Below are 12,337 nucleotides of genomic sequence, written 5' to 3' on the forward strand. Positions count from 1 at the left end.
CAACAGTTAGTCCACCCTTTTATCCATCCATCCTTTCATCCATCTACTGCTTTCATATATATTTCTTCCACCTTTTGTACTCTGGAATGGGGGCATTAGGTTAAGCAGACAAGTCATGGCATCCGTTTCCCGAGCCACGTCTTCCATCTCCGTCTGGAGAATCCCAAGGCGTTCACAGGCCAGTTGGGATATCTAATCCCTCCAGCATGTTCGAGGTTTGCCCTGGGGCTTCTTCCCAATTAGATATCCCTGGAATACCTCCACTGGGAGGGATCTGCGAAACGTCCTGATTGGTTGCTCGACCCACCTCAACCTGTTCTTGTCAAAAAAAAGCGTAGCAGCATGTCTTCAAACCTCTCTGGGATATTTGAGCTCCTCTATCTCCAAAAGCCTGATCAAGCACCCAGTCGCCATGGGAGAAAAGACTAACTTTGGCCACTGCTCATTTCCAAAACTCCATCCTTTTAGCCACTACTCCACGAGAATAGTTGAGGGTTTGACGATGTAGGATCATAAGGTAAATAAAAAGCTTTGGTTTGCTCCATTACAATATCTGCATGACTGAAGTCACTTCATCAATCCTTCATTTTACCCATGCGTTAGAGTGTGTTTGTGTTTGTGTGCATACATATGTGCAGCATCAGATGGCAATTCAACTGGGAGCTGCTTGCCAACTATTGTTGAAATGCGAAGAATAAGCAGTTGTTTTAACCTTTATGAATTTTTGAAAGATCTTTTCCGTTGGGGGGTTACACCATCTGATTTCATTTGTCTCATAAACAGCAGGTCATATTCATGTGTGCTGTGTATATCTACTCGCTGTGCATTGTAATTCTATGCTTATAACTTTAAAATTCATTTAGTTTTTCTATTTAATTGAAACGGAATATGTATAAAGATATACAAAAAAGTAGAAATCAAAAGGTGAACAGGATTATTTGTTTTTATGCTACTGTGTAGTTATAACTGCTGTATGTGTGTAGGGTTGCAGCTATTGATGATTTAAGTAATTCAATATTCTGAGTGGAGCATGATTTTGGCTTGGTACATGCAGCTGCAGCACGATCTTTCGGCACGATTTAATGTATTTGGCCCTCAAGTACGTGTTCATGGCCCCTTCTTGATCTAAAAACAGGACTATTCAAATTGACTCTTGGTGTTAACATCATCTTACCAAGTTAGCTCCAGCTGATCAGATCTGACTGAGAGGCCTGCTACTGTACTCCTCTGTCTGGTATTGAGGACATGATAAATGTGTATCGTTCTATCATTTAAAAATGTTTTTTATTATTATTTTTAGAGTCCATTGTCAAACGTACCATTAAACACACTTGGAATTAAATATTAAACAAAAAGACATTCATAATACGGTTAAAACGATACATTTAATCTTGGCATAGGAGGTATGTGACCGTCTTAGGCCTGGCCTCGAGCCTTCAAAAGCATTGCATGATGTCGGAGCTTTTTATAGAGCTGTACATGACTGAGAATAATTACTAAATACTGTCATCCCTTAGAACAGTTGTGTATGCCACAGAGACAGCTATTCTAATCTCAATACATTCAGCCGTCAACAATCTCTGGAAAGTGCAAGGCCCTTGAGTTTTCTTTAATTCAAGGATTTTATGCTGGTTCAAAATACAAACTGGGCTTCCCGGCCTCTGGGAAAAGCTCATCAAGGACTGTACTTTACTAAATACAAATTAGCTTCAACATCGCAGAGAGTATCTTAAAAATAAGTCTAATTATATTTGTTCAGAACAAAAGTCTACATTTTGCTTGAAAAGCTCGCTTTGGTCCCAGTATGATGCATTATTAAAGAAACAAAAGGTGGCGTTTAATAGATTTGTGAGCATCGCTTTGATTTCAGATAAAAGAAAATCACTAATTTTACAGATATAGCGTGTGAGCTATGTATATACATATATTTGTCTTTCTTTCCCAAGGATATACTGTAGTGGGATAATGGGCTCTGTGCCTCCCCCCTATGCTTCATTTGAATGCTTTGAAACATATCGGGGGAACTTAATGCCCCATATGCACACATCCAGCTCGATGATGTGCTGTAAATGACTCTGACCCGACCCTCGCCAACAATTTTTATACCCAAACCTTAGCTCCAATCTGTCTTTTTGTTTATTTGTCTCCAGTATAGCAGCTCTGTAAGCACCAAAATAAACCAGACACTATAAAAGCAAGATTAGACTGAAAGCGAAAATCTGTCAACTTTGCCTCTATGATCATCACGGTGCCTGACCCGATGTCGTGGCATGTTCGTAACCTCTCACAAATGGTGTTAAAGCCGTTCAAAAGATGTGGCTTGTGCCTCTTTTAATCGGTTGTGTGAATCAACCAAATCATAGTCAATTAAAGGAGCTATTTACATATTTGTCCGTCCGCAGTTAATGTTGATTTTATGTAATACCCGAGGCTTTCTCAGTAGGCGGTCTGTGACTTTGATTGAGGACTTTATTCAAGAGATCATCCCACATAATTGAGGGTATTCATAAAAGGGCAGCATCATTAGAAGTCCAAGATGAAGTCCTTGGATGAAACTCTGTGATCTACGCTCGTCCTGATTAGCATGCCAGCTCTGACCCCCCCTTCCACCCAGCATTCAATCAGCTAACGTGTCCTTACTCAACACGTTAAGTGAAGGTGTAAGAACAGCTTCTCACATCAACAGGCTCCAAGGACGCTTAATTACCCCAATCCAACAGGGTTTGATCTCTATTGTCGTCTGTAAAATTAACCGATTTCATGGCTGCCGGTTAACATACCAATTTCCACGAGTCTCTCCTTCTAGCCCGAAAATTGGAGGAAAGCTAAGCTGGATGATGACTTGTGTTATTGCTGAGCTTGAGTGACGTTTGACAGGGGAGGATTATTTTTGAACCGCTCAATCCCTGCAGCCAGTTAAAGCCCGCTGGAAGGTCAATGATGGTTTCAACTGTCAAACATGTTTAAATATTTGACATTTCTCTGCCTTCCAGTCCCGGCCACTTTGCCTTTGACCTGCACCAGAGCATTTGCATATGGTGCCATCAGTATATGTCCAAACTAACTTTTTTGTTTGTGTGACATCGCATGCTGTTGCTAAACGGTGATGGTCGAGAAAAAGGCAAGAACACATATTTATATATGAACACGCATATCTGATTTAATATTTTCTCACATATGTAAAGACAAACTCATAAGTCATTTATTCTCTATTTATATGGTAAATTACAGGGTTTTTTTGGCAATCTATTCGTACCAACACGTGCCATTAGAATACATATTAAACACTATTTTCATTTTGCAAAAGCCAATTTTCTTGGTCTCAGGCGGGAAACTTCAATATATTTCTTAATTATTGTGCAGTTCAACCAAGCCAAGTTATTTATAGAGCTCTTTTCTAAAACAACATTACCAAGGGTGGTACAGTAAAGCAAGAAATTGCAAAGTGCATACAATTCAAAATATAACTTAAATAGGTTTTTAAATGAGAGCAATTAAAAAAGTTTAAACTGAAGTTAGAATTAATAAATCAATTAGTCTGCAACTTTAATTGACAAGCGAGGTGCGTGTGGCGCCACAGTCAGATCACCCCAAACCACAGACAAGGCAAGAGACTGTTAATAACTCAAGTACTGGGGCCAAAATGGTAATTATATGGATCGCTCATTGGGAGTCATTCAAGTGCAGGAAATTTTAAGACATGCTATTTAAAAGGGAAGGCATAGGACTCAGGTAGGGCTATAGAGGTATCAGAGGTCAATGTTACTCTATAACTGTGGAATACTTAACCCGGAGGCTGCACGTTAATGGGTGATGGAAGGGGTCCCAGGACAGCCCTTTTTGGGACTCCATGAACAAAAATTAGGTTTTGATTTTATTTAGATCAGACGGTTCGTAGTGTTTGAATATTAGAGTAAAATGAACTGTTCTTTTATTTGCACAAGATGTACTTATGTTCAAGCCTGGAAAGACGGTCAGGTGTGCCTCCTCCTCAGTTGATTGACCCCAGGTGCCCTCAACTCTATGAGCTATGAGCAGGTCTTTAAAAAACACCAAGCCGACAGAGTGTAGATTACAAGACAGGATTCTTTGCTTGGCACAGGGTTACCATGTGTAACTACAAAGTGAGAGCCCAGGGCTTCGACAAGATGAAAACACGTTATCTGCAGCCCTGTGATCTTTTTTCTCTGTGTATAGATTCACCTTGAAACAAATTTCACTTTGTTCTATGCCAAACAAACAAAACGCTTATTCTCAGCTATGTATTGACAGACAAACTGAGGAAATTGGTTCAGATAAGTTATTGATATAACACACATTCTATACCTTTTTCGAGCCCCATAAACATGTAGATTTCTCTCCCAGCCCCATCGAACCGTTACAATCACAGCCCTTCCACATATTTTTGTGCGTTCTCCCTTCAGTCTTATCTACAGAATTTCCCTCTGGCTACAAGCAAAAGAAATGAATACTTCTTTAGAATTCCTCATAGCTGCTTTCTATTTTTACCGAACCCTAAAGTGTTAACACGACATCAGGAAAAGGCAGCCTTAAATTCTCCCAGTGTGCACCTCCACACATTTGTTTAGTTGCTATTCAAGTGTCACGGTGTTTAATGGACAAAACCATGATTTCTATTTCTGTGTGGCAATTTCTGCCAAGTTAATGTTAAGTGGAGCTTTCAGAAAAATGCCACCACTTAGATAAGTGCGTGTGTGTGTGCGCACACTAATGCATGCAATACGGGTGAAAGGTACAAGTAATGAACCTGAAAATACAACTATTCGATAACTATTGAATGCAGTTTGTCAGACAGTGATATTGTCTTCACAGCGCAATTAAAAACAAAATGAGTCACGTTTTTGAAAAAGTACACCCACTCAAATCTAAGTACGAGTCCTCTAATTACACCTATGAACTGCTCTGCCCTCTCAAATGATTTTTTCCCCTTCTCGCGCCGTTTAATAAAACAAGATGATACAAAGAAGCACAAATAACAGGCTTTGCACTATGTTCATGGTAATCGGGTCTCTCACGATAATTTTTCACCTAAAGTGAACCGTTTTTGTAAAGCAAGAATATCTGAATATGTATACTACATGTTAATGGGGATTAGTACACGCTAGCCCCGCAATGTCTAATTTTGATATAGAAGCAGGCCACATAACTTTGGCTGCCTTCAAATTGAATTGGTGAGGTCATAGGTTTGACACTGGAAGTGGAATGTATAATACGTGATTTTAAAGGAACACTGTGGGGTTTTCCTGAAAGACAGCAAATTGTCTGTCCAGTGTACATTGTGTACATTGATATGTTTCTTGACCCATGTAGACCAAACGCATTTTAATGTTTGGGTAAAGCAAAAATATATACGTGCTTTGAGTTTGTCACGCAACATTAACCCACCAGCCAAATTTGAATGATTAAAAATATTGGCAAGTGTATATTTAGGTTTCAAAATCGGGAAAAAAAACACTCGGATATACTGTCATTCTGACATCTCACTTCAGCTTCCGGTTTAGCCCTATGCTAACTACGATGGGGATAAAAACTATTCACCCTATTTGACTTATAATATTTTATGATAATGATTGCTCCCCTGCGTCATCGAGCCCGCCCAAAAAATAATAAACACAAAAATAGTGGAAACTCATCGGTCCGACTGCACAATTCACTACTATGGAGTTCAGTCTTTTTACGTTTTCAGCAATTATTTTCAAACTTTAAGCTGTGAGAATGCTGTTGCTAGGGGACTAACAATAAAACAGGCATTGTCCTTTTTTGTTTTCCAAAATGCTTAATGACTCTGCATTTTAGAAATCCTTTATATAGACAAAATAAACAAAACAAAAGGTAACCTCCATTGGCTCCAACATTTTAAAGTTGGATTCAAGTAGTGAATACCACAGCCGTGGGTCATTCGAGTTAATCTTTCTTTAAACCCAGTAAACACAACCCCTTCTTGAAGGCATCATTTTCTACGCATAGAACTGTTTTGTAGCTGAAAGCTATAAACGGGCATCAGGTCGGGATGCACATGAAAATGTAATGTTGATGTTTAAAGACAATGCAGTGAACTTTGTGAGGTTTCAAAATATCAATAGTTAGTCAAAAGCAAATTTTGGCGGCAAATCTGCAAGACTATAGAGGCGGGAGCTTTAAAGACCAAAAGGCTGTTTGTAAGTAATGCAAACGTTAAAATAATACATCCACACTCATACTCTCACATCTAGAATTATAAAACAAAAACTATGATGTGAAATCAATGAATATTTGAATAAGAGTCAAAGACCCCGTTCTATTGGCTCATATCAGTTGACTGACCCATACCTTGTATCCTCGCAGCACACATTCCTGTCGGCTGTGCGCACTGTGTTGTCACCAGAAGTCATTACAACTCCAACGCGGGTCAGACTGGGTGACAGGGATCAGCCGGATGCAGCTCCTGCACATAGCTACCACCGTGCCGACAGCCCGTGTCGTTGGGCAACTTGGTGCTCGGTGGTGGTCCGACGCGGGTTCCAGTTGCCAAATGTTTCACAGATGAGAGCTCGGTCCTTTTGAGGAACGCTGGATGGAAAGTAGCTCTCCTCACGTTTCACTGTCTCAGGCCGGCACATCAGAAAGCTTTCTTCTTGTAGAGGATTTGGGTTTTGAAAACTGGGCCGTAAAACAATCCCCAATGCAAATATAGCCACCGGCGACAACGAGAACAGATTAGACCCATTACGGGTAACGGGGGGAGAGTTGATGCACTGTGTGAACGTGATTCATGGTCGGCGCTTTGGGCGTGTTGTGATAGGCCTTTGCAAAATATGTAAATAATTGGTGAAAAGTTATTAGTTTATTGTTGTTTTGATGTTATGTTTATGGATGGACATTGTCTTTAAACTGGACTAATGGAAAGCTTTTTTATTGTAAATCCACTTTGAGGACTTCTAAATTAATAACCGGATCACTAATTGGGTTTTTTAATAATTCACTTGCATTAATGACAAACCCGTAGAGTGGACTACAGAACTATATTTAGTGTTGGATATATGAAACCGGGCAGCTGGAAAATGAAAGGGACACGAGGAGGGCTTCGGCTGTTTCCACGGGGGGAAAGTGGATCCATCAGAAAACTATGCAGTATAATGTTTGCAAGTGTCATAACTCCAGTAACATGCTAACACCTAGCTAGCATGAGCTTGCTAACAGTTAACTAAGACACCAAACTAATCATGCGTTATGCAGAAGGAAGTTTTACCTTTTTTATTTTTTCAGCTCCAGGAAAGTTAGTTATTAGTTAATGGTTCCTCTTAAAAGTACTCTTTTTTGCAGATAAAAAACCCTCAACGCCAACTGTTCTTCAGCATGTTCTCTTCAAATGACCACTTTAAATATATGGAAGTGGCTATTGGGGAGTGCACGCTCATCTGGTGATGGGGATGCACCAGGAACCTAATCCCCTGCATTAAACAAAGGGCTAGGATTAGGGTTCTATGTTAGTAGAATGTGAGTTTTTGCCGGAAGTTAAGTTGTACTTGCCCCTCCGCAAAATTGTCTTTTTTGGCAGCAACGTTTGCTTGTGCCTCAGCTCGCAAACTTTGTCTTCAACTGTCGCCATTTAATGCAAGTGCCCAATCGGTGTGCAGCAGTCAACAAAGGGAGGAAGCCGGTCCTAATTGTCGAGCCCTGAATAGCAACACAGCATTTTACATTGAGCACATCAAACTTGCTCCCTATATTTGTACCACAATTATTACAAACACTTTCAAAGGGAATTTAATAATTCTCATGTGCTTAAAACACATTGGAAGAAATAACCGCCCCGTGTTGCCTCGTCGCGAGATCACATTTCTTTGTGTGTTTTGTTGATTGGCCGCTTCATTCTCTCAGCGGTAACCCCCCACAGTAGATCAGAAGTGTTTGTCACATAACCGCTTCATAAATAAGAGGCCCCTGCCACCCTCCTCTCCTCCGGCCCTGCTCTGAGACGAACGGCATGGCCGGTAAATAACCGGCCGGATCGATAACCTGTCACTGCAGCTCGGCGAGCCCCGGCACATCCGAGACGTCCGGGCAGTTTGTTTATTTCCCCCCCCTCCACTCCTTCCTCGCTTTCGGCCCCTCGTCGGCAGCAAGTACATGCAGATGTGTCCTCAGAGCACCGAGATTACTCGGTGGTTTTGAGTGTGGCCGGTGCGATACAGTGGCATGCTGGGTGACAGCTGGACGAGTAGTGCTGTACTACCTCTTCATGGGAAAAAAAAAGTTTAAAAAGAGCGCTGGTCAGCTGAGTGACACTGTCAATGAATGTGTTTTATCATTGTTTGTTCAGTCACCAGGCATCCAGAAAAAAACACCTGCATAAACAGTGGCCCCTGCTGGCTCCTCATGGACATGGTCTCCTGTCTGTTGCACCGCATCTCTGTCTCCCACTCGTCCTGCACACAAACAGTGGCTTTTACTAGGTTCCTCTCTGCCCTCTCAACATCCTCTGACCGTCCTCGTACCGTCCACGCAGGCAGGACTCCCTGCGACGTGTTCAACTCCCCCAAACATCTGTTTTGGGAGGGAGGGGGTCTTTCCATCACATCTTTGGCGTTGTGTACTGTTTGTTATCCAGCATTTAGACTGGTTGTGATTCAGAGAAAGAAGTTAAGGACACTCTATAGCTCGACTAGGAGGCAAGATTACTCAAGAGACGTGTGTTACATAAAAGGGGTCAATTGTGATAGACTCAAACTTGCGTGAGTCTTCGTTACGTCCGTCACATGTGTTTATATAGAGACCTGTGTGGCCGTGTGAGGAAGCAACGGGGAGGTTGCGTGTTTTGCTCCATTCGTGGGTTGTGTAATGGTATACGGAAAGACGTCAAATAAGTTTCATCTCCATCCCAGCGATTTGTGCAGTCATTTGCTGTTGTTGTTGTCGTTTTTTTTCCCCTTCAAATTGCTTGTGGCTCCCCTCTCTACACTCTGATTTTCAAATATCTGTTTGCAGGGGGATGTGTCAGTTCCGAACAGATGACCTAGTTTTGTACACACGCACAATCTTAACAAACATTGAAAGGGCCCTCTCCACATACATTATGTTTCTGCTTACACTTTTATTTTTATTTTTTTTTACAGGAATTTAGTTTCCAGCAAAAAATGAATGGATGTGAATGTCAATTATGGAATCGGTTAATTTTTAATTATTGCTGGCTGCTCTGCACACTGCTGCTCCACGGTTTGCTTTTATTATTATTATTTTATTTTTTTATTCCCCGGCATTTAATTGGAGCTGAAAACAGCATGACCTATTTTGTTTGGGGAGAATGTGTACTTAAAGCGGGGGGCCTCCTTCGTGAGGTTGGCCCTGAGCTTAATTTGCAGCGCTGCGGCGGCTTCTCCTCAAAGTGTAATGCAGATTACTCATAACCTGTTTAACATCGCAGCACGCAGCCAATTCATCAGCTGGATTACATAAGAATGTGCGATTCCTTTTGCAGGCCTAACGAGTTCTCCTATTAAGACGCGTCGCCGCCAGAGAAATGACTAAGCAACTTCCCACCTCGACTGTTACTTTTGCACAGACAAACCACTTTCATGTAAAGTGGAATACCTGCCGCTAAAGGTAACTTCTCAACGTCACGTGTAATCAAAGCGGGTCTGCCCTGTTTTTTGTCATCATGAATAGAACTGCTACTTCTCTCCGGTCAGTCTCAAACGACTGAATCACGGTGAACAAGGCGCACTCCAAGCTTCCAGTTGAAGTGTGCTGTTGTGTCAAGGTGACGCCAACGAGCAGAATCAAATGGAGTCAAATGAATAAATCGATGGCTCTTTGTACATACATTACAATAAAAAAAAAAGCTTATTCAAGTGTTTAGCCCATATGTTTTGATTCCAGACACACAACATGCTAAAGCTCCCCCCTCTTTTCTAAACACACTCATGCAAACACACACTTAAGTCACAGGAAGGATAGTGTGACTGATCCAGCAATCCTATCATTGTTGTGGTAAAACAGAGTCGCTTAAGCTGCTTTAATCACTCGTTTAGTGTTGTGGCAACAAATGCTTTTTTTTTAGATATTCCAATCCAATATAAAAAATAAAAAATACAATCCCCTCGTGAACCCTAACTAATGCAATGGTCCATTTGCTGTTGTTAGTTTATTATTACTATTGTTTCTTAACAAGCCGTTTTCCCTCTCAAAGGCTCTGTGCCCATTTTCAAATCGTACCAATGTGATACAGGGAGACAAGAAAAAGGAAAAGCCAGGATGTCAGATTGAGAGCCGAGTAAAGCTTCTCTATTAAAAGCCCGAGTTAAAGCCGCCGCTCCGTTGATGCCGTGGAGCTGTTCGCATTGTGAAGTCCATCATCATTTAATCTGCAGATAAATATGTCTGTGAGTGATTTTGTCTTTCTCCAGGTTGAGCTGATCATGCAGGAAATGTCGAACCATTGTAAAAGGTGAGACAATAGCTTTAGGGGTTTAAGGTGGAGTATTTTGGGGGTCTAGAGGAAGTGATAGACGGCTGCAAGTTGAGAGACAAAGATTAGTGTTGTTTAGCGGCTGCCTTTCGTCAGGCTTTCTTCTACAGCGTTACCCCTTCTGGTTATCACTTTCAGCTCAGTGGGTAGTGATGCTGATGCAGTGGCTCTCCAGCTCATTGTCTCCGCTCGTTGCTTTTGAACTGTGCAAAAAAAAGAAAATAAGTACAGTCCTAAAATCATGCAGGACGCAGCTCATGATTCCTCAAAAGTTCAAATGAAATTATCATCCTCCTCCTCCTTAGGAAATATATATATATAACATAATGATACTGATTTTAAAAGAGTAGAACACCATGTTTGTAGTTCTCAGGAGGCCACCAACTTCTTTGGGCTACTGACCGGAACATGTCGTATCCCTGTACTACCCGTACAGGGATACGACATGTTCCAGTAAGCCTGCTGTACATGTCTCAAAGTCCACCCATCCAAGTTTAGTTTCACTTCCTTTAATGAAGTTCAATCATACAGTGCTGTCCATCTGGGCCATGGATTACAACATCTTCTAAATGTCCATTTATACTGTAGTTCCTATCATGAAACTTTAATTCTGTCAGTGTTACGGCGAAACTAACCACACTCAGACAACTTCTGTTTTATCACTTAGTTACAAACCCAGCCTGACCAGTCACCATGACTCCTCTAACTGTAAGCTGACCATCTGATCCCAGAGCTGTGCAGGATAACTGATCTCATTAGCGCTGCCTCAAAGGAAGCAGCCCATGTTGGTGTCTCTTTTTCTTGCGGCTCTGGTAGTAGGTTCTGTTCGTTATGTTGTCAGAGTGGTCATATATTTGTTCAAAATGAAGGTACAAAGGGACCACAAGCAGATGTCAAATTGCATGACAGGGCGCATTTACCACTGCCGAAAGTTCCCAGACAAAAAAAACGGATGTGGAGCGCTTCCTCGAAGCTGAAACTCACTCAAGGTCAATAGGCTTGAATAATTGTTCCCCTTTTCATCAATCCCACACACGGTTTTCTTTTTAAAAAGTGTATTTCAATTCCCAAATTCTAAAGTGTGACTTAATTAGTTTTTCGAAAGTAATGTTTGGCTGGAGTAATGTTGGCAACAAGCAGAGTGATCTGTAAAGCGGCTACCAGAAGTGTTTTGTCTCCCAGCTGAAGGCTTTGAAAGGCCCTGCGTGCTTTTTTAAAAAAGCTTTTGTTGCACCTGGTTTCCACTATATGGAATATTCGAATATAAGTTTTAAAAAAAGTCTCACAAAGTAGAGTGCTGTAGATATAGCACGCAGGAAGAGAGAACGGAACCTGCCGGTCGAGGGAACATCTCTCCACCATTCATGAGTCCCATCGACTTTACTGTCCCACATCTTTGTGGTGGGCAACTTGTCCCGTCCCTTCCTCAACTGGGATTGGACGGCTGATTCAAATTCGACAGTGACAAGCTCAGCGGTTTGACCAAAAACTCTCGGGGAACCAGAAAAAATGCTAAAGAAAACTCCAGCGAAGAATCAATACTTGGTGCTCTCGTCACGCTGCCAGCCTTCGTAGCAAAGATTACATTTGTGGCTCTCCCATTCTGAATATTTAAAGAAATGTCCTCGCAGGTCTTTGCAGGTATGATGGTATGTAAATGTTGTCCACTAAACAAAAGAGTAAATCCGATGCTCCTGAGAACCGTCGTCTCTCCCGCTCCCCCTCTGTCGCGGCACTAGAAGCAGGAAAGACGGAGCCTGAGGTTTGGTTCCTAGTGGGACCCGGTGCTGTCAGGGTATAAGGTGAGAGCACGTACTGAGCCCCCCACCACCACCTTACTCCTACACACACACACACACACACACACAC

The 12,337-nt window shown here is 41.7% G+C and overlaps 1 protein-coding gene across 2 annotated transcripts in view; it reads left to right on the forward strand.

Moving 5' to 3' along the window:
- The window catches only part of lpp (LIM domain containing preferred translocation partner in lipoma), a 144,615-nt gene that overhangs the window by 88,745 nt on the left and 43,533 nt on the right, over positions 1–12,337 (forward strand). The gene's annotated exons all lie outside the window — the stretch shown is intronic.

Source organism: Clinocottus analis, unplaced genomic scaffold (genome assembly GCF_023055335.1).
Source record: "Clinocottus analis isolate CAN_PGR_092001 unplaced genomic scaffold, fCliAna1.0.p SCAF_25, whole genome shotgun sequence".
NCBI classification, from domain to species: Eukaryota; Metazoa; Chordata; class Actinopteri; order Perciformes; family Cottidae; genus Clinocottus; species Clinocottus analis.